This window comes from Triticum urartu, chromosome 3, assembly GCF_003073215.2.
Source record: "Triticum urartu cultivar G1812 chromosome 3, Tu2.1, whole genome shotgun sequence".
Taxonomy (NCBI): domain Eukaryota; kingdom Viridiplantae; phylum Streptophyta; class Magnoliopsida; order Poales; family Poaceae; genus Triticum; species Triticum urartu.
The window spans coordinates 539209313-539232575 of record NC_053024.1 but is presented as its reverse complement, the minus strand read 5'-3'; the positions used below and the strand labels follow the sequence as shown (position 1 = coordinate 539232575).

The following is a 23263-nucleotide window of genomic DNA, read 5'->3' as shown; positions in this document are numbered from 1 at the left end:
GAATTCTGGTCTCGTGCTGCCCGGAGTAACGCTCTGATCTGTAGCAAGCCTCTGCCAGCCTACGACTAGGAAGGCTGAATCGACTCCGCTCTGCGGGCCGCAGCTGCTAAATTCTGAATCGGAGTTCGATATACCTGCGGGGGTGGGAAGAGCTGACGTCGACTGGATTCGGGAACCCGTTGTCGCGCACGGTCGTCGAGTGCTCGCTGGAGGTTCTCCAGTCGAGTGCGCTCGGCCAAGTTTGCCGGGCGCGCGTCCTCCAAGGCGCGAGCCTCGGGGTTTTCTCCAACGATAGGAGTGTGCAGTGCATCCACGTTCCGGCGGCGAAGTTCTTCTCTCTGCAACGACGTGAGAGGCTCGGGAAGATACTCCTCATGGGAACGCGACGGGTCGCCTCCACCCACGCCTCCGTCGGTGCGGGGAAAACCGGGAGGACTGGGCGGTCCATCGACCATCAGAACCTCCGCCGCCGGATCGCTGCTGTCGCACTCGGATGCGGTCTTCGCGGAGCCAGTCGACAGGTCAAACAGGCCGTAGAGGGATTCGTCGGGCTCGATCGCCGCGACTTGAGGGATGGCCGACTGACGTGCCACCGCGTGTCTCACCCACCGCTGAAGTCTCGACCGACCAGAGCGCTTGCGCTGGCGGGAAACAGGGAGGGAGGACAATACAGGAGGCGACCGATAGGGGGTCGACGGTTGCCGCAGGAGAACGCTGTGGATGCACGCGCTAAAGTGCGTTGCCCCGCGAACAGGGAGTGCGTCCACGTCGAGCGGAGCCTCCTGAAGCCAAGCAGAGTCGTCGACGATGAACGTGAGCGCACCGAGACGGATCTCGCGGCCCTCCACCAAAACTCCGCCGAAAACCATGATGATTCGGGTCGGAAAAAGGTCGCAACTCCTCCGACAAAATGCTAAAACACTGGCCCCACGGTGGGCGCCAACTGTCGTGGTTCTAAGTCTGACAGTAGTGTAGGGGGGTAAGTATGGAGAGGCAAGATCTTAGCTATGGAGAAGTTGTAAGAACGCAAGGTTTACGAGTTCAGGCCCTTCTCAGAGGAAGTAATAGCCCTACGTCTCGGAGCCCGGAGGTGGTCGACTGGATTATTAGAGTATGAATTACAGGGGTGCGAACCCTTTACACTGAGGAGGGGGTGGCTTATATAGAGTCCGCCATACCCCTCCGGCCCTCAGTTATGCAGGGTTTTAAGTACATTAAAGTCAGGCATTACTGGTAACGCCCCTAATAAAGTGCTATGATGACCATAAAAGCTACTTAATGACCGACCGTTAGCGTGCGGAGTGACTTTAGGTCTCCTGGCCGTCGGGTGGTTGCTTCTTGGTCGAGTGGTTGCTTCTTGGTCGAGTGTCTGCTTCTTGGTCGAGTGTCTTCGAGTCCGTCGAGTGAAACACCGCCAAGTCGATTGAAATGTGATTTCTTCTGGAGGTGTCCTTGGGTAGGTCAGTTTGGACAGGTCCATGACCCTACCCTAGGTACATAGCTTCATCACCTAGTGACTTCCTTCAAGTGGCGTCCAAAAGGTGTGTCTTCATCCGGTTGGGCAAACTTGTTCTTCATCTCCGCCATCCTAAAGAGTAGAAAATGGAGAGGAGTTAGAAATGAGAAGAGAAGGGTGACCTAGGGTTTATCTTAGTGGTCGTGTCCTACACTCGGCATGTGCTCTGATACCATCTTGTAGCGACCCGACCTCAGATGGTCAAGTCTCTGTGCTTCTGTGCCATCCCTGGATCGGTAATGCTGACACACACAGTACTCGAAGGATTTATAACAGAGTAGCAATCACACACTTATTACATCGAATGTCTCAAGAGAGAACTTACTACAAAAAATATGGCTAAAGGCCATCTAATACGATAACAGTGGAAGGCTTGGAAGATAAAGTGAGTCCGTCAACTCCAACGGCATAGCTGAGCTGCACGGCACAACCAAACGAACCTTACTCCTCGTCTGAAAAGTCTGCAACATAATACGTTGCAGCCCGAAAATGGGCCAGCACATGGAATATGCTAGCAAAGTAACACGGTAGAGAAAGAACAGGATAATGCTATCACTACATGCATATTTGGCTGGTGGAAAGCTCTATGGTTACAGTTTTGCGAAAAGCCAATTTTTCCCTACAACAAAGGAATAGATTTTAATTTTACTATCATGGTAGTTGAAACATCATTGAGAAGGTTCCTCCAACTCAATCCCAATTAAGGTGATTAACAACCCAACAATATTAGTTAAACATGATGAGATACTTTTGATAACCCAATTACTAGATACTCAAGATTTGTCCATAACCGGGGACACGGCTAACCATGATTAGATTGTACACTCTGCAGAGGTTTGCGCACTTTTCCCCACAAGACTCGATCTCCTCCGTTGGATTTCTCGCACTACAGGGTGTTTGAGAAACGGATGGCCGAGACACAGTCTTTCAGAAACATTAACTCTCTACTCCGGACAGACCATCAAAGTGTTACTTGCCTTGCTGACGATCTGCGAAACCTAGGGACTCGTAGTAGCACGCTTCGCACTCCAGGTGTTCTATCGCAAGCAAACAGTAGCATACATAAGTAACAAGAAATGATGCACAAGCAAAACTCAAACAAAAGAGGTTGACCAGAAAGTTCAAATTAAGAACTCTGGTTCGCAAAAAGAATCAAATCAAACAGAGCAATAAAACTCAAACAGCAAAAGAAAGAAGCTTCGTTTACTAATCTGAAACTAGGTCGAATTTTACAGTAGAGAAAACTTGTTTGAGTTGGTTAAGCGGAAAGAGGGTTTCGAGACGAAACTCTAGGCGCTTGAATCGCCTAATTCTGACTAACGAGCGAAAGGATAAACAGAAACTAAGATCGGATCAGAAATCGCGATCAGAGAAAATCGCGGAATAAATCCGATAAAAGAAAACTGACGAACAGACTAACAAACGATCGTTCGTTGGCTGTTTCTAACGAGCGAAGAACCGTTCATTAAAACGAACGTTCGGACGAACGTCCGCTAAATAGAAGAACTGAGAAAAACCGGCGAATCTGAAAAAAACGGATCTAGGGTTTCTAACAAAACCGGACGGTCTTTAAAAAAACCGGCGGTGGGGCGCGGTGGCTACCTCCGGCGAGAGGGCTCCGACGAGGCGGGGCAGCGGCGGGGCGGCGTGGGGCTGCGGCGGCGGCGACAAGCGGCGGCGGCGACTAGGCGGCGCGGGGCGGCCGTGGCGGCGTATATAAGGGCGGGGCGGGGCGGCTTGGAGGAGGCGGCAAGGCGCGGTGGCGGAGAGGAGTCCGGCTCGGACTCCTAGTCCGAGTCGGCGGCGGCGGCGGCCTGGCGTGGCGGCCTGGCGCGGCTGGGCCTTAGGCCCAGTCGGCGCGGGAACCTTTTTTTAAAAGAAATTCACCGACCGAAATAAAATCTTAGAAAAATAAATAAAAATCTAAAAATGCCAAAATAAATTTTCACCGTCTAAATAAAATATTTAGAATGAGATGAACATTTTCTTGGCCCTAAAATGCAATTTTGGAAAACGTGCAATTTTTATAATGCAACCAAAATTGCAATAAAATCCAAATAAAGCAATTATTTGATTTTAATATTTTTCCTCCAATATTTCAATTATATTGGAGAAGTCATATTATCTCCTTTCATATATTTTAGTGTGAAATATTTTTGGAGAGAAAATAATTAAAACCAAAAATCCTCGTTTCAAGATTTGATAAAGATCAAATTTGAAAACCGGGAAATCCCCAACTCTCTCTGAGGGTCCTTGAGTTGCTTAGGATTTTGAGGATCGCGAGACGAAATGCGAATAAAATATGATATGCATGGATGACTATGTATAACATTCCAAATTGAAAATTTGGGATGTTACAGATAAGGGTAGTGAGGTGGAGCTGCAGCACTAAGCATATATGGTGGCTAACATATGCAAATAAGAGCGAGAAGAGAAGCAACGCAACGGTCGAGAAGCTAGAAGTGATCCTGAAAGCTACTTACATTCAAGCATAACACAAGACCGTGTTCACTTCCCGGACTCCGCCGGAAAGGGACTATCATGGCTACACACGCAGTTGATGCATTTTAATTAAGTTAAGTGTCAAGTTCTCTACAACCGGATATTAACAAATTCCCATCTGCCACATAACCGCAGGCACGGCTCTCAAAAGTTTATACCCTGCAGGGGTATCCCAACTTAGCCCATCACAAGCTCTCACGGTCAACGAAGGACATTCCTTCTCCCGGGAAGACCCGATCAGTCTCGGAATCCCGGTTACAAGACATTTCGACAATGGTAAAACAAGACCAGCAAAGCCGCCCGAATGTGCCGAAAAATCCCGATAGGAGCTGCACATATCTCGTTCTCAGGGCACGCCGGATGAGCAGTCCGTACAACTAAAACCAACCCTCAAGTTTCCCCGAGGTGGCGCTGCAAGGGGCTCTAGTTTGGACCAACACTTAGAGGAGCACTGGCCCGGGCGGGTGATGACCCACAAGTATAGGGGATCTATCATAGTCCTTCCGATAAGTAAGAGTGTCGAATCCAACGAGGAGCAGAAGGAAATGATAAGCGATTTCCAGCAAGGTATTCTCTGCAAGTACTGAAATAAGTGGTAACAGATAGTTTTGTGATAGGATAATTTGTAACGAGCAACAAGTAACAAAAGTAAATAAAGTGCAGCAAGGTGGCCCAATCCTTTTTGTAGCAAAGGACAAGCCTGGACAAACTCTTATATAGAGAAAAGCGCTCCCGAGGACACATGGGAATATCGTCAAGCTAGTTTTCATCATGCTCATATGATTCGCGTTCGGTACTTTGATAATTTGGTATGTGGGTGGACCGGTGCTTGCGTGCTGCCCTTACTTGGACAAGCATCCCACTTATGATTAACCTCTATTGCAAGCATCTGCAACTACAACAAAAGTATTAAGGTAAACCTAACCATAGCATGAAACATATGGATCCAAGTCAGCCCCTTACGAAGCAACGCATAAACTAGGGTTTAAGCTTCTGTCACTCTAGCAACCCATCATCTACTTATTACTTCCCAATGCCTTCCTCTAGGCCCAAATAATGGTGAAGTGTTATGTAGTCGACGTTCACATAACACCACTAGAGGAGAGACAACATACATGTCATCAAAATATCGAACGAATACCAAATTCACATGACTACTAATAGCAGGACTTCTCCCATGTCCTCAGGAACAAATGTAACTACTCACAAAGCATATTCATGTTCATATTCAGAGGGGTATTAATATGCATATAGGATCTGAACATATGATCTTCCACCAAATAAACCAACTACCATCAACTACAAGGAGTAATTAACACTACTAGCAACCCACAGGTACCAATCCCGGACTTGGAGACAAGAGTTGGATACAAGAGATGAACTAGGTTTTGAGAGGAGATGGTGCTGGTGAAGATGTTGATGGAGATTGCCCTCTCCCGATGAGAGGAGCGTTGGTGATGACGATGGTGATGATTTCCCCCTCCCGGAGGGAAGTTTCCCCGGCAAAACAGCTCCGCCAAAGCCCTAGATTGGTTCCGCCAAGGTTCCTCCTCGTGGCGGCGGAGTTTCGTCCGAGAAGATGGCTTATGATTTTTTTCCCATCGAAAGACTTCATATAGCAGAACATGGTCATCGGAGGGCCACCAGGGGGCCCACGAGGTAGGGGGCGCTCCCAGGGGGTATGGCGCGCCCCCCACCCTCGTGGGCAGGGTGTGGCCCCCCTAGTGAACTTCTTGCGCTCAGTATTTTTTATATATTCTGAAATTGACTTCCGTGAAGTTTCAAGACTTTTGGAGCTGTGCAGAATAGGTCTCCAATATTTTCTCCTTTTCCAGCCCAGAATCCCAGCTGCCGGTATTCTCCCTCTTTATGTAAACCTTGTAAAATAAGAGAGAATAGGCATAAGTATTGTGACATAATGTGTAATAACAGCCCATAATGCAATAAATATCGATATAAAAGCATGATGCAAAATGGACGTATCAACTCCCCCAAGCTTAGACCTTGCTTGTCCTCAAGCGAAAGCCGAAATCGGAAAATATGTCCACATGTTTAGAGATAGAGGTGTCGATAATAAAATACGGACATGAGGGCATCATGATCATTCTTGGAACAACAACTTATATAATTCTTGTCATATGATTTCTTATGCTAGAGTAATAATTCAATCACAATTTCAAGTATGAATCATAAACTTCATTGAAAACTAACAAACTATCATCTCAGTCATTGGAGCAATTGCAATTTATCATAACATAGGAAATAGTCAATATATAAGAGCTTTTCAGCAAGTCCACATACTCAACTATCATATAGTCTTTCACAATTGCTGACACTCACGCAATACTTATGGGTATGGAGTTTTAATCAGACACAGAGAAAGATAGGGGCTTATAGTTTTTCCTCCCAACGTTTTACCTCAAGGGTAATGTCAACAATAATAGTTCATGAAAACTCACATCTAATTAGCCATATATACCAGGATCTTTCCAACATACTGTGCTTGCCAAAGGATAAAATGTAAAAAGGAAGGGTGAAGATCACCATGACTCTTATGCAAGGTAGGAGATAAAAGTAAAAGATAGGCCCTTCGCAGAGGGAAGCAAAGGTTGTCATGCGCTTTTATGGTTGGATGCATAAAATCTTAATGCGAAAGAACGTAACTTTATATTGCCACTTGTGATATGGACTTTTATTATGCAGTCTGTCGCTTTTATTTCTTCCCTATCACACGATCGTATAAAGCTTATTTTCTCCCACACTAATAAGTCATACATATTTAGAGAGCAATTTTTATTGCTTGCACCGATGACAACTTACTTGGAGGATCTTACTCAATCCATAGGTAGGTATGGTGGACTCTCATGGCAAAACTGGTTTATGGGTATTTGGAAGCACAAGTAGTATCTCTACTTGGTGCGATGAATTTGGCTAGCATGAGGGGGGAAGGCAAGCTCAACCATGTTGGATGATCCATGACAATATAATTTATCTCCGATGTAAGAAAACATAACCCATTACGTTGTCTTCCTTGTCCAATGTCAACTTTTTAGCACGTCATATTTTAATGAGTGCTCACAATCATAAAAGATGTCCAAGATAGTATATTTATATGTGAAGACCTCTCTTTCTTTATTACTTCCTATTAATTGCAACGATGACCAAAACTATGTTTGTCAACTCTCAACAACTTTTATTCATCATACTTTTTCTATGTGAGCTCATTACTCTCCATGAGATCCATATGATCTCTTTTATTCTTTTTATTCTTTCTATTTTCTTTTATTCACTTAGGATAATGGCAAAATAATGAAGCCCTTGACCCAACACTAATCTTTATTATATAGCTCACGGACTCGATTACACAGAGGGATCATAAAGCAAAGCTCAAAACTAGATCATACTGAAAACTTTATGCTACTAGATCAAGATATTACCAAAAGGATCAAAGTAAGAAAAATGGTAAAGATAAAAGTGATTGTGATATGATACCGGGGCACTCCCCCAAGCTTGGCAGTTGCCAAGGGGAGTGCCCATACCCATGTGATTATGTATCCTTTGTTGGTGAAGAAGGTGATGGTTTTGTTGATGGCGTAGGCTTGTCGTCCTTCCTCCAAGGCATAGGCTCACCATCATAGAAGGATGATCGAGTCTCCTAAAACCTCAAATCTGCAGCCAAACTCATCCTCTTGAATCTATATTCATACTCACAGTTTTGATTTTGCAGGTCATATATCTGGGCTTGGAGGTGCTCGTTTTTCTCATGAAGCTTGAAGATGGCCTCCCTAATGTCCTTGACGTCCAGCTTGTGGTTGTTGGTGAACTCTGTGATCATAATGTGGTTGGAATCGAGTCCATGTTCCACCATCTCCTGACACTTGAAAACTTCTTGCTCCAATGCCTCAAGCCTTGCCTCCATGCTTCCGGTCTTCCTTGGTCCCTCAACATCACAGATGTGCAATAACCCCTCACGCATCTCAATGGTTTGAGGGTGTTGCAGTACCTCCGCGAGGTAGGGGTTGATGACCTTCTCAAAGAACTGGTCCTTGGGGGCACTTGAAGATGACATGATGACCTAGATCTGTCAGAAAAACAGCTCAAAACAAAGACAGGAGATTTTTGCGTGATACGGGAGTCAAAACCTCCGGGAGATTATATAATGAATTTTTACCGACCAAAATATGTGTGTGTAAGAAAACGGAGTCCGGAGAGCGCACGAGGTGCCCACGAGGTAGGGGGCGCGCCCAGTAGGGTAGGGCGTGCCGTCCACCCTCGTGGAGCCCTCGTGTCCTTCCCGGACTGCTTCTTATTTTTCTATTTTTCTAAATATTCCAAAACGGAGAAATATTGCCTTAAAAACTGTTTTGGAGTCGGTTTACTTACCGTACCACATACCTATTCCTTTTCGGAGTCTAAAACGTTCCGGAAAGTGTCCCTTATGTATTCCTCTGGGGTTACGGTTTCAATAACATTGGTTTCAACATTTATGGGATCACCTGAGATATAATGTTTGATTCTTTGACCGTTCACCACCTTCAGATTTGTGCCTTCGAAGTTGTTGATTTTTATGGCACCGGAACGATAGACCTCCTCGATAACGTAAGGACCTTCCCATTTAGAGAGTTTTCCTGCAAAAAATCTTAAAAGAGAGTTGTATAGCAATACATAATCACCTACATTAAACTCATGCTTTTGTATCCTTTTGTCATGCCATCTTTTAACCTTTTCTTTAAATAATTTGGCATTTTCGTAGGCTTGGGTTCTCCATTCATCAAGTGAGCTAATGTCAAATAACCTCTTCTCACCGGCAAGTTTGAAATCATAGTTGAGCTCTTTAATAGCCCAATAAGCCTTATGTTCTAGTTCGAGAGGTAAGTAACATGCTTTTCCATAAACCATTTTATACGGAGACATACCCATAGGATTTTTATATGCAGTTCTATAGGCCCATAATGCATCATCAAGTTTCTTGGACCAATTCTTTCTAGATCTATTAACAGTCTTTTGCAAAATTAATTTGAGTTCTCTATTACTCAATTCCACTTGACCACTAGACTGAGGGTGATAAGGAGATGCAATTCTATGATTAACATCATACTTAGCAAGCATTTTACGGAAAGCACCATGAATAAAATGTGAACCACCATCAGTCATTAAATATCTAGGGACTCCAAACCTCGGGAAAATAACTTCTTTAAGAATTTTAATAGAAGTGTTATGATCAGCACTACTAGTTGGAATAGCTTCTACCCACTTAGTAACGTAATCAATAGCAACTAAAATATGTGTATAACAATTAGAAGCAGGAAAAGGTCCCATATAGTCAAAGCCCCAAACATCAAATGCTTCAATAACGAGTGAATAATTCATAGGAATTTCTTGACGTCTACTAATATTACCAATTCTTTGACATTAATCACAAGATAAGTCAAACTTACGGGCATCCTTGAAGAGAGTAGGCCAATAAAAACCAGATTGCAATACCTTATGTGCAGTTCTATCTCCAGCATGGTGTCCTCCATAAGCTTCGAAGTGACACTTGCGTAGGATTTGTTCCTGTTCATGCTCAGGTACACAACATCTAATAACACTATCTACTCCTTCTTTATAAAGATGTGGGTCATCCCAAAAGTAATGTCTCAAATCATAGAAGAACTTTTTATTTTGCTGGTATGTGAAACTAGGTGGTATAAATTTAGCAACAATATAATTAGCATAATCAGCATACCATGGAGCAGTATGAGAAGCATTTATGACATTTAATTGCTCATCAGGAAAGCTATCATCAATAGGTAGTGGGTCATCAAGCACATTTTCTAACCTAGACAAGTTGTCTGCAATGGGGTTCTCAGCTCCCTTTCTATCGACAATATGTACGTCAAATTCTTGTAGCAAGAGAACCCATCTAATAAGTCTAGGTTTAGCATCTTTCTTTTCCATAAGATATTTAATAGCAGCATGATCAGTGCGAATAGTTACTTTAGAATCAACAATATAAGGTCTGAACTTATCACAAGAAAATACAACTGCTAAGAATTCTTTTTCAGTAGTAGCATAATTTCTTTGAGCATTGTCTAGGGTTTTACTAGCATATTGAATAACATTTAATTTCTTATCAACTCTTTTCCCTAGAACAGCACCTACAGCATAATCACTAGCATCACACATAATTTCAAAGGGTAAATTCCAATCAGGTGGCTGAACAATAGGTGCAGAGATCAATGCTTTCTTAAGTACTTCAAATGCTTCTGCACAATCATTATCAAAGACAAATGGTATATCTTTTTGTAATAGATTAGTCAGAGGCCGATAAATTTTTGAGAAGTCCTTAATGAACCTCCTATAAAAACCGGCGTGACCAAGGAAACTTCTTATACCTTTGATGTCCTTGGGAGATGGCATCTTTTCAATGGCATCAACCTTGGCTTTATCAACTTCAATACCTCTTTCAGAAACTTTATGCCCCAAGACAATACCTTCATTAACCATAAAGTGGCACTTTTCCCAATTCAAGACAAGATTAGTTTCTTCACATCTCTGCAAAACTCGATGAAGGTTGCTCAAGCAATAATCAAAAGAAGATCCATAGACGGAGAAATCGTCCATGAAAACCTCACAAATCTTTTCACAAAAGTCAGAGAATATAGCCATCATGCATGTTTGAAAGGTAGCAGGTGCATTACATAAACCAAAAGGCATACGTTTATAAGCAAAAGTACCAAAAGGACAAGTAAAAGTAGTCTTTGATTGATCCTTGGCTGACACAGGTATTTGAGAGAAACCGGAATAACCATCTAGAAAGCAAAAATGTGTATGTTTGGATAATCTTTCTAGCATTTGATCGATAAAAGGTAAGGGGTAATGATCCTTTTTAGTGGCCTTATTTAATTTGCAGAAATCAATTACCATCCTATAACCTGTAATAATTCTTTGAGGAATCAATTCATATTTATCATTAGGAACTATAGTAATACCTCCCTTCTTAGGGACACAATGGACAGGACTTACCCACTGACTATCAGCAACGGGATAGATTATACCTGCCTCAAGGAGATTTAGTATTTCCTTTCTTACCACTTCTTTCATTTTAGGATTCGGCCATCGTTGATGATCACGAACTGGTTTAGCATCTTCTTCCAAATTTATTTTATGTTGACACAGAGTGGGACTAATGCCCTTAAGATCATCAAGAGTATACCCAATAGCACCATGGTGCTTCTTCAGAGTTTTCAATAATCTCTCTTCCTCATGCTCTGAAAGGTTAGCACTAATAATAACATGATATATCTTTTTCTCATCAAGATAAGCATATTTAAGAGTATCAGGCAACAGTTTAAGCTCAAACACGGGATCACCCTTGGGTGGAGGAGGATCCCCTAGGATTTCAACAGGCAAATTGTGTTTCAGAATAGGTTCCTGTTTAAAGAATACTTCATCTATTTCCCTTCTTTCATTCATAAACATATCATTTTCATGGTCTAGCAAATGTTGTTCTAAAGGATCACTAGGAGGTATGGCAATAGAAGCAAGACCAATAATTTCATCCTTACTAGGTAATTCTTCTTCACGGTGTTGTCTACTAAATTTAGAGAAATTAAATTCATGAGACATATCATCTAAACCGATAGTAACAACATCCTTTTTGCAATCTATCTTAGCATTAACAGTGTTTAAGAAGGGTCTACCAAATATAATGGGACAAAAGCTATCTTGTGGGGAACCAAGAACAAGAAAATCAGCAGGATATTTAGTTTTCCCACACAAGACTTCAACATCTCTAACAATTCCCATTGGTGAAATAGTATCTCTATTGGCAAGTTTAATTGTGACATCAATATCTTCTAACTCAACAGGTGCAATATCATGCATAATTTCTCTATATAGGCCAATAGGTATTGCACTAGCACTAGCACCCATATCACATAAGCCATGATAACAATGATCTCCTATTTTAACAAAAATAACATGCATGCCTACCACAGGTCTAGGTTTATCTTTAGCACAAGGTTTAGCAATTCTAGCAGTTTCATCACAGAAATAAATAACATGCCCATCAATATTATCAGACAAGAGATCTTTAACAATAGCAATATTAGGTTCAACTTTAATTTGCTCAGCAGGTGCATCAGTTTTAATATTGCTTTTACGAACCACAGTTGAAGCTTTAGCATGATCCTTTATCCTAACAGGGAAAGGTGGTTTCTCAACATAAGAAGTAGGAACAATAGGATCATTATAAGTGATAGTCTTTTCTTCAACTTTAATAGGTGCAACTACTTTTACTTCTATGGGAGGATGATATTTAAACCACTTCTCCTTGGGGAGATCAACATAAGTAGCAAAAGATTCACAGAAAGAAGCTAATATCTCAGAGTCAAGTCCATATTTAGTACTAAATTTATGGAAAACATCGGTATCCATAAAAGATTTAACACAATCAAGCTTAGGTGGCATACCTGACTCCTTACCTTCGTCGAGGTCCCAATATTCAGAGTTGCGTTTAATTCTTTCCAATAAATCCCATTTGAATTCAATAGTCTTCATCATCAAAGAGCCAGCGCAAGAAGTATCGAGCATGGTGCGATTGTTATCGGAAAGCCGAGCATATAAATTTTGAATAATCATCTCTCTTGAGAGCTCATGATTGGGGCATGAATATAACATTGATTTAAGCCTCCCCCAAGCTTGAGCGATGCTTTCTCCTTCACGAGACCAAAAATTATATATAAAGTTGCGATCACGATGAACAAGATGCATAGGATAAAACTTCTGATGAAATTCCAGTTTCAATCGTTTGTAGTTCCATGACCCCGTATCATCACATAGCCTATACCATGTCAATGCATATTCCTTCAAAGATAAAGGGAAGACCTTCTTCTCAACAACATCTCCGGGTACACCTGCAAGCTTAAATAATCCACAAACTTCATCCACATATATTAGGTGCTCATCAGGATGAGTTGTTTCGTCTCCTGCAAAAGGATTAGCTAGCAGTTTTTCCATCATACCCGAAGGAATTTCAAAGCGGATATTTTCATTTTCATTTTCAGTAGGTTCAGTAGGTTGAGGAGCAACTCTTTGCTCTACTGTTCGGGGTGAAGATACCCCGAACAAGCCCCTCAGAGGATTACTTTCCATAGTAACAAGTGACAGTAAATTTCAGCACACTATATAAATTTTTCTTAGCAAATTCCACCTACCAAAGGCGCTTCACTCCCCGGCAACGGCGTCAGAAAAGAGTCTTGATTACCCACAAGTATAGGGGATCTATCGTAGTCCTTTCAATAAGTAAGAGTGCCGAACCCAACGAGGAGTAGAAGGAAATGATAAGCGGTTTCCAGCAAGGTATTCTCTGCAAGTACTGAAATAAGTGGTAACAGATAGTTTTGTGATAGGATAATTTGTAACGAGCAACAAGTAACAAAAGTAAATAAAGCGCAGCAAGGTGGCCCAATCCTTTTTGTAGCAAAGGACAAGCCTGGACAAACTCTTATATAGAGAAAAGCGCTCCCGAGGACACATGGGAATATCGTCAAGCTAGTTTTCATCACGCTCATATGATTCGCGTTCGGTACTTTGATAATTTGGTATGTGGGTGGACCTGTGCTTGGGTGCTGCCCTTACTTGGACAAGCATCCCACTTATGATTAACCTCTATTGCAAGCATCCGCAACTACAACAAAAGTATTAAGGTAAACCTAACCATAGCATGAAATGTATGGATCCAAGTCAGCTCCTTACAAAGCAACGCATAAACTAGGGTTTAAGCTTCTGTCACTCTAGCAACCCATCATCTACTTATTACTTCCCAATGCCTTCCTCTAGGCCCAAATAATGCTGAAGTGTTATGTAGTCGATGTTCACATAACACCACTAGAGGAGAGACAACATACATCTCATGAAAATATCGAACGAATACCAAATTCACATGACTACTAATAGCAAGACTTCTCCCATGTCCTCAGGAACAAACGTAACTACTCACAAGGCGTATTCATGTTCATAATCAGAGGGGTATTAATATGCATATAGGATCTGAACATATGATCTTCCACCAAATAAACCAACTAGCATCAACTACAAGGAGTAATTAACACTACTAGCAACCCACATGTACCAATCCCATACTTGGAGACAAGAATTGGATACAAGAGATGAACTAGGGTTTTGAGAGGAGATGGTGCTGGTGAAGATGTTGATGGAGATTGCCCTCTCCCGATGAGAGGAGCGTTGGTGATGACGATGGTGATGATTTCCCCCTCCTGGAGGGAAGTTTCCCCGGCAGAACAGCTCCGCCAAAGCCCTAGATTGGTTCCGCCAAGGTTCCGCCTCGTGGCGGCGGAGTTTCGTCCGAGAAGATGGCTTATGATTTTTTTCCCATCGAAAGACTTCATATAGCAGAAGATGGTCATCGGAGGGCCACCAGGGGGCCCACGAGGTAGGGGGCGCACCCGGGGGGGTAGGGCGCGCCCCCACCCTCGTGGGCAGGGTGTGGCCCCCTGGTGAACTTCTTGCGCTCAGTATTTTCTATATATTCTGAAATTGACTTCCATGAAGTTTCAGGACTTTTGGAGCTGTGCAGAATAGGTCTCTAATATTTGCTCCTTTTCCAGCCCAGAATCCCAGCTGCTGGTATTCTCCCTCTTTATGTAAACCTTGTAAAATAAGAGAGAATAGGCATAAGTATTGTGACATAATGTGTAATAACAGCCCATAATGCAATAAATATCGATATAAAAGCATGATGCAAAATGGACGTATCAGGGGGTTAAAATAAAGATGACCCTCGGGCTCCGGAAACCCAAGGGAAAAAGGCTTAGGTTGTTAGGCAAATGTAAAACCAAGGTTGGGCCTTGCTGGAGGAGTTTTATTCAAAGCGAACTGTCAAGGGGTTCCCATAACACCCAACCGCGTAAGGAGCGCAAAATCAAGGAACATAACACCGATATGACGGAAACTAGGGCGGCAAGAGTGGAACAAAACACCAGGCATAAGGCCGAGCCTTCCACCCTTTACCAAGTATATAGATGCATTAATTAAATAAGATATATTGTGATATCCCAACAAACTTCAGCTTCACCTGCAACTAGCAATGCTATAAGAGGGGCTAAGCAAAAGCGGTAACATAGCCAAACAACGCTTTGCTAGGAAGGTGGGTTAGAGGCTTGACATGGCAATATGGGAGGCATGATATAACAAGTGGTAGGTAGCACGACATAGCAATAGAACAAACAACTAGCAAGCAAAGATAGAAGTGATTTTGAGGGTATGGTCATCTTGCCTGAGATCTCGCAAGGAAGAAGAATGAGTCCTTGAAGAAGACGAACCAACATAGTCGAACGAATCCTCACAACTCTGGAATGAAACTGAAGCTAACGAGAGAAGCAACCCGGAAAGAAGCAAGCAACAAAGTAAACAACCATCACATAAACATGGCATGATGCACAACCAAGTATGATGCATGTCCGGTTTAAAGAAACATGGCATGGCAAAGTGCAACAAACAATACTACAAATTAAGTGGAGCTCAATATGCAATGAGTTAGATATTGACGAAACACCACATGACTTATTTAGTTCTCTCACGTTTATGTACCCAACAATATTAAATGTTATTAAACATGGCAAGGGGTGAAGCATAAGTAAAATAACTATCCAGTCAAGTTTAAATGAGGCCGAAAATAACAAACAACAATTCCGGAAAATCCTCATGTGCATATTTTTAGATTTGGTACTGTTTTGTCCTATACAAAATTTTAGAGTTGTTAAACATGCAAAGTAATGGCACCATGTTAAACTAGGCATTTTTCTACCCCATTTACATATAAAGTTTATTTAAAATGGAGCTACGGTTATTTAGTTATCAAATAAAGCATTTTAACATGGCAATATAGCAAAACAAAGCAAACAACAAGTTTAAACATTTTTAACATGCATGCAAGTGGCATATTATTAATCCACACATAATTCTAAGCATTTTTCATAGATAAAACATTTTAATCCGATGCACGGTTTGTGAGTTAGGATATGCAAAGTAGCAGCAGTAGCAGTAGCAGCAGCAGTAGCAGTAGCAGTAGTAGTAGCAGCAGCAGCAGTAGTAGTAGTAGCAGTAGGAGTAGTAGCAGTAGCAGCAGCAGGAGCAGGAGCAGCAGTAGCAGTAGCAGTAGCAGCAGTAGCAGTAGCAGTAGCAGCAGGAGCAGTAGCAGTAGGAGCAGCAGTAGTAGCAGCAGTAGCAGTAGCAATAGCAGTAGGAGCAGTAGCAGTAGGAGCAGCAGTAGTAGCAGTAGTAGCAGTAGTAGCAGTAGTAGCAGTAGCAGCAATAGTAGCAGCAGCAGCAGTAGCAGCAGCAGCAGCAGTAGCAGCAGCAGTAGGAGTAGCAGTAGTAGTAGCAGCAGTAGCAGCAGTAGTAGTAGTAGTAGCAGTAGGAGTAGTAGCAGTAGCAGTAGCAGCAGCAGGAGCAGGAGCAGCAGTAGCAGTAGCAGTAGCAGCAGCAGCAGTAGCAGTAGCAGTAGCAGTAGCAGTAGCAGTAGCAGCAGCAGCAGTAGCAGTAGCAGTAGTAGTAGTTAGGTTGATTCTTTTTGAAGATGATTAATAGACAAATTCCTCAGGTCCACCAATTTATTTCAGAATTTTTGGAGTGACAGAAGTATTCGAAACCTCCAGATTGCTATAGACTGTTTTGTTTTTGACAGATTCTGTTTTCTTTGTGTTCTTTGCATATTTTGATTGATGTATGAGTAGTATCGAAGGGTATGAACCATAGAGAAGTTGGAATATTACACCAACATGAATTTAGAATGAGTTCACAATAGTACCTAAGTGGTGATTTATTTTCTTATACTAACGGAGCTCATGAGATTTTCTGTTGAGTTTTGTGTTGTGAAGTTTTCAAGTTTTGGGTAAAAATTCGATGGAGTACAGAATAAGGAGTGGCAAGAGACTAAGCTTGGGGATGCCCAAAGCACCCCAAGGTAATATTCAAGTACAACCAAGAGCCTAAGCTTGGGGATGCCCCGGATGGCATCCCCTCTTTTGTCTTCGTTCATCGATAACTTTACTTGAAGCTATATTTTTATTCACCACATGATATGTGTTTTGCTTGGAGCATCATTTTATTTTATTTAGTTTTGCTTGCTGTTTGATATTATCCTAAGATCTGAAAGTCTTAAATGTTAGAGAGTCTTCACATAGTTACATAATTATTCGACTACTCATTGATCTTCACTTATATCTTTCAGAGTAGTTTGTCATTTGCTCTAGTGCTTCACTTATATCTTTTTAGAGCACAGCGGTAGTTTTATTTTAGAGAAATAGCTGAACTCTCGTGCTTCACTTATATTATTTTTAGAGTCTTTAGAACAGCATGGTAGTTTACTTTGGTTATGAAACTAGTCCTAATATGACGGGCATCCAAGATGGGTATAATAAAAACTTTCATATAGAGTGCATTGAATACTATGAGAAGTTTGATACTTGATGATTGTTTTGAGATATGAAGATGGTGATATCAGAGTCATGCTAGTTAAGTAGTTGTGAATTTGAGAAATACTTGTGTTGAGGTTTGCAAGTCCCGTAGCATGCACGTATGGTAACCATTGTGTAACAAATTTGAAACATGAGGTGTTCTTTGATTGTCTTCCTTATGAGTGGCGGTCGGGGACGAGCGGTGGTCTTTTCCTACCAATCTATCCCCCTAGGAGCATGCGCGTAATGCTTGGTTTTTGATGACTTGTAGATTTTTCCAATAAGTTTTGAGTTCTTTATGACTAATGTTGAGTCCATGGATTATATGCACTCTCACCCTTCCATCATTGCTAGCCTCTTCGGTATCGTGCATTGCCCTTTTCTCACCTCGAGAGTTAGTGCAAACTTCACCGGTGCCTCCAAACCCCGTGATATGATACGCTCTATCACACATAAACCTCCTTATATCTTTCTCAAAACAGCCACCATACCTACCTATTATGGCATTTCCATAGCCATTCCAAGATATATTGCCATGCAACTTTCCAGCGTTCCGTTCATCATGACACACATCATCATTCTCATATTGCCTTGCATGATCATGTAGTTGACATCGTATTTGTGGCAAGGCCACCATGCATAATTTACCATACATGTCACTCTTGATTCATTGCCCATCCAGGTACACCGCTGGAGGCATTCATATAGTGTCATATTTTGTTCTAGTATCGAGTTGTAATCTTTGAGTTGTAAATAAATAGAAGTGTGATGATCATCATTAATAGAGCATTGTCCCAAAAAAAGAAGAAAAAAGAAAGTCCAAATAAAAAATAAATAAAAGGGGACAATGCTACTATCCTTTTTCCACACTTGTGCTTCAAAGTAGCACCATGATCTTTATGATAGAGAGTCCCTTGTTTTGTCACTTTCATATACTAGTGAGAATTTTTCATTGTAGAACTTGGCTTGTATATTCCAACAATGGGCTTCCTCAAATGCCCTAGGTCTTCGTGAGCAAGCAAGTTGGATGCACACCCATTTAGTTTCTTTTTGTTGAGCTTTCATACATTTATAGCTCTAGTGCATCTGTTGCATGGCAATCCCTACTCCTTGCATTGACATCAATTGATGGGAATCTCCATAGCCCGTTGATTAGCCGCGTCAATGTGAGACTTTCTCCTTTTTGTCTTCTCCACACAACCCCCATCATTATATTCTATTCCACCCATAGTGCTATGTCCATGGCTCACACTCATGTATTGCGTGAAAGTTAAAAAAAGTTTGAGATTACTAAAGTACGAAACAATTGCTTGGCTTGCCATCGGGGTTGTGCATGATGAGAGCATTTTTGTATGACGAAAATGAAGCATAGCCAAACTATATGATTTTGTAGGGATAACCTTTCTTTAGCCATGTTATTTTGAGAAGACATAATTGCTTAGTTAGTATGCTTGAAGTACTATTACTTTTATGTCAATATTAAAATTTTGTCTTGAATCTTATGGATCTGAATATTCTTGCGACAATAAATAGAATTACATGGATAAATATGTTAGGTAGCATTCCACATCAAAAATTCTGTTTTTATCATTTACCTACTCGAGGACGAGCAGGAATTAAGCTTGGGGATGCTTGATACGTCTCCAACGTATCTACAATTTTTGAATATTCCATGCCATTATATTATCAACCTTGGATGTTTTATATGCACTAGCACAAATGCTCGTGCGTTGCAACGGGAAAAACAAATCCTTCATATCTAGCTAATATAATATGAAAAATGATAGGGGAGGGAGCGTGAGGAAGGGTTGTATATTTGGTAATATTGCTAAATAACCAATTTTAAAAAAAGACCAGATTTGACCCTTTAAAAAAATCAAGTTCGCATTGCAATAAATTATGCACCACAAAAAGATATGTTGTACCTCCACTGATGATGGTCGTGTACTACCATTTTTTTCTAATCACATTACCAGTTTTCAAGATACGTAGGATATGTTATTATAAGAGCACTTGTGACTAACTTATCCCATCATTTCTGCTCTATAGAATAAGTCTTTCCCTAATCTCTCTCTAATATATATATATATCCCTAATAATAAAGCATGGATTGACTCCGTGGGTTCACCGTCACAATACGTTTCTTCACGTGAATTTACGCTTTCAGTTTTTTTGTCCATCTGTCTCATCTATCTTTTTCTATCTGACAAGGTGGTATTAATCTTACTACGTCCCCAACTAGCTCTAGTGTTTGAATCGTTATCCCTGCTGCGTCGCCCAGCTGGGCCTAAATCCACGTGATATGGGCCTATTTTTTAAATAAAGTTATATGGGCCAGCTGGTCCTGTGGGGGTAGTGGTTAGCTTAAAATAAAAATAGGTTTCGTATACGTCAACAGCTAGCTAGCGCTTCTCTGTACGTACGTCGTCGATTGGTCCCGGGTAATTTTCGTACGTCTGTCGCCAAGCTGGGCCTCGCCAGTGTGTTATGGGCCAACTAGTCCTGATGTGCTGATGTAACAACTTTTAAGAATGCCACCAACTGAGCTATTTGTCTTTGTGCAGAAAAGTATAAGGCCAGTATTGTAAGTCATAGTCCCACATTGCTTTTTGATATCAAATCACACCTATTTATATACACGTGAGTTGCCACAATCAACAAACCATGGCATCAATAAATAAACAGAGGGTTCGCTTAAGAGAAACGAGGAAATTAACTAAGCCTCGGAAACAAGCATGGGGTGCTTGCCGGGCATGGACATGCATGTCCAATCAAAATGCGACGCTGCCGGAAAGATGACTAAATCTTTGAGAATAAACTTGGGCACCTGCGTGTAACCTGATCACACTCGAAATCCAATTAATATGAGTGACACATTTAAAATGTGTTTATATGCCTATTGAAAATGTTATATAATTTTTAAAAATCGTTCATGCATTTAAAATTGTTAGTGTGGTTTTAAGAAAAGTTTTCACGTATTAAAATAATGTTCATATAAATTGAAAAATGTTCACCCTTTCTCAAAAAATGTTCATGTAATTCTAAAAGGTGTTCACATACATACAAATATTCGTAATTTAAAAAATATTTATGCTCTTTAAAAAGGTCCATGTGATTTAAAAAGTATTTTTGTGTTTCAAATGGAAGGTTGATGCATTTTGAAAAACAATATGTACAATTTAGAAGTGAGTGGGTATATGAGGGACGAGCGTATGGACTAGGTGTAAGCCGTAGAACGGGAAGGGCGACTGTCACGTCCAACTTGAGGAGATTAGTTTTAAAAGTACTCCTTCCGGTCCTTTTTAGTTCACATATAAGATTTGCCTGAAGTCAAGCCTCGTAAAGTTTGACCAACTTTACAGAAAAAAGTACCAACATTCACAATCTGAAATCAATATCAATAAATGTGTCATGACTTAAAGTTTCTTATTATATAACATTAGCACAGCAGATGTTGATATTTTTTCATATAAATACAGTCAAACTTTGTAAAGTTTGACTTCAGAGAATTCTAATATACAGAGTAAAAAGGACCAGAGGGAGTATTAGACATTCACTTATGATGGCGTGGTTCAATGTCAGCTGCGAGCGGAGTAGTCGAGATCATCATCATGGGATCAACCACGTTGAAGGCATTGCGTTCTAACAGATTAAAATACTCTTCAAAATATTTAACTATCAGACACTAACTCAAAATATAACATGTTATATATGAAAAATTCCTGAGAAAAAATGTGTATAAATTTTGAATATATATATATATACATGCATACCTGAAAAATTCTTTCAACGGACTATTTTTTTACGTTGCATTCATTCGAGTAAGGCACTCTAAGTAAAACAGATCGAGGCTCCAGTCATTAAGATGGCACTTAAAGTAGCCCTTGACCTCCACCTCTCATTTCTAACTGGCATTTGCTCAGTATGATGATGAAAACCACAAGCTCGTGTACATAATAAAACTTGCAAAAGGGCGAAAGGATGAATAGGTCAATGACAATGAGGGGACGGAGCAATTGTGATAACTGGTGAAATATAATTTTTGTTACCCTGTTGCAGCGTACGGGCTCTTTTGCTAGTCTATCCCTAATTTTAATAATAAAGCACGGATTGACTCCGTGGGTTCACCGTCACAATACGCTTTCGCCCAGTCATAATACGTTTTTACGATTCGTGTAGACAAAATCGTAATATAAACAAGGTGGTACTAATTAGCTCTAGCTAGATTGGTTGGTTGATTCGTGTCAACAGGCGCTCTCTTCCGAAAGTCCACCGATTATGTGGCCTCGACCTCGTTGCTATCAGCAGCGGCAGCAAGCATGCAGCGGCAAGGGGAGTCCGGCGAGGACATCGTGATCGTGGGAGCCGGGCTCACCGGGCTCGCCGCCGCGCTCGGGCTACATGGGAAAGGGGTGAGGAGCGTGGTGCTGGAGTCGTCCCCGGCGCTCCGGGCCTCGGGGTTCGCCTTCGCCACCTGGCCCAACGCCTTCCGCGCGCTCGACGCCCTCGGCGTCGGCGACCAGATCAGGAAGCTCCACCTGCACATCCAAGGGCTGCGCGTCATGTCAGCGTCCACGGGTGAGATAGCGAAGGAAGTGGACTTCAGGGACGAGTTCCGCTGCGTCAGGCGAGACATGCTGCTGTAGGTCCTGGCGGCAGAGTTGCCGACGGGCACCATCCGCTACTCCTCCAGGATCGTGTCCATCGACGACGGCGATGGCGCCAAGATGCTCCACCTCGCTGACGGCTCGACTCTCCGGGCAAAGGTGCTGGTCGGCTGCGACGGGATCAACTCCGTGGTGGCAAGATGGCTGGGGCTCACCAAGCCGTCGGGCGCTCGGCCACGCCGGCCCTCGCGCGTTACCCCCGACGGCCATGGTTTCCCGCCCAAGTTCTTGCTGGACGGTGTGGCCTGGGCACTTGGGCGGCAAAACGGCTCGTGGTGGCACGGCGGCACGATGGTGCGTGCAACGCGGCCTTGGCCCATCGCAGTGGTGCCAAGAACGCGATGCTCGCGGCCAGGTAGGCCAAGGCGCGTGGGCTGTTCGGGAACGCGGTTGCCATTGATGCATGGTGGTGACGGCCAGGAGCGGTGCAGCGACTCCTGCAGGCAGACGTGTGATGCTCGCGACAGCGCACGGGAGGCGAAGGCATGCGAGTGAGAGCCGGCAACGCGCATCAGATGGCAGTGGCATTGAGGCTCGGCACCGGCACACCAGCGGCAGCCAGCAACGCAGCGAGCGGCTGCATCGAGCCGTGATGCGAAAACCAGCATTCCAGCAGTTGCCTAACAGCCCGAGCATGCACTGCTGCGGAGCCAAAGCACGGCGGCGAGTGCAACCTGTTCGGGAACGGCTGCACGCTGGCTAACACTCGAGGCAGCTCCCAAACAGTAACATTTCTACATATATTACACACGTATTCTATTTATTTCTCTTCACAATTTTTTAATTTCATCGTACATATAGCAATGTATGGATATGCACAGTGCCAATGCATCTGATAACAACGCAAGTCCCTCCCATTGCATGTTGTATTTTTTATATGGATTACATAGTTCTGCAAGTGCACATATATATGCCAACAAAGCTAGCTTATATTGGATTTTATTACTATTGTGCTCAAGCTATAGTATGAAGCTTTAATTAGCACTTAATTACTCTTCTTGCTATGCTTGCAAAGGTAGAGGGATCATGCCTCATATGCAGAGTTACGCCACATATGCAGAGTTACATATACTTAAGAATCAGGTGCAATTTCATCGTATTTTTATTTACTTTCT

The 23263-nt window shown here is 42.3% G+C and overlaps 1 pseudogene; it reads left to right on the top strand.

The window, feature by feature from the left end:
* Positions 1–21800: 21800 nt before the first annotated feature.
* On the top strand, positions 21801–22741 carry LOC125546937 (annotated as a pseudogene).
* Positions 22742–23263: the final 522 nt, after the last annotated feature.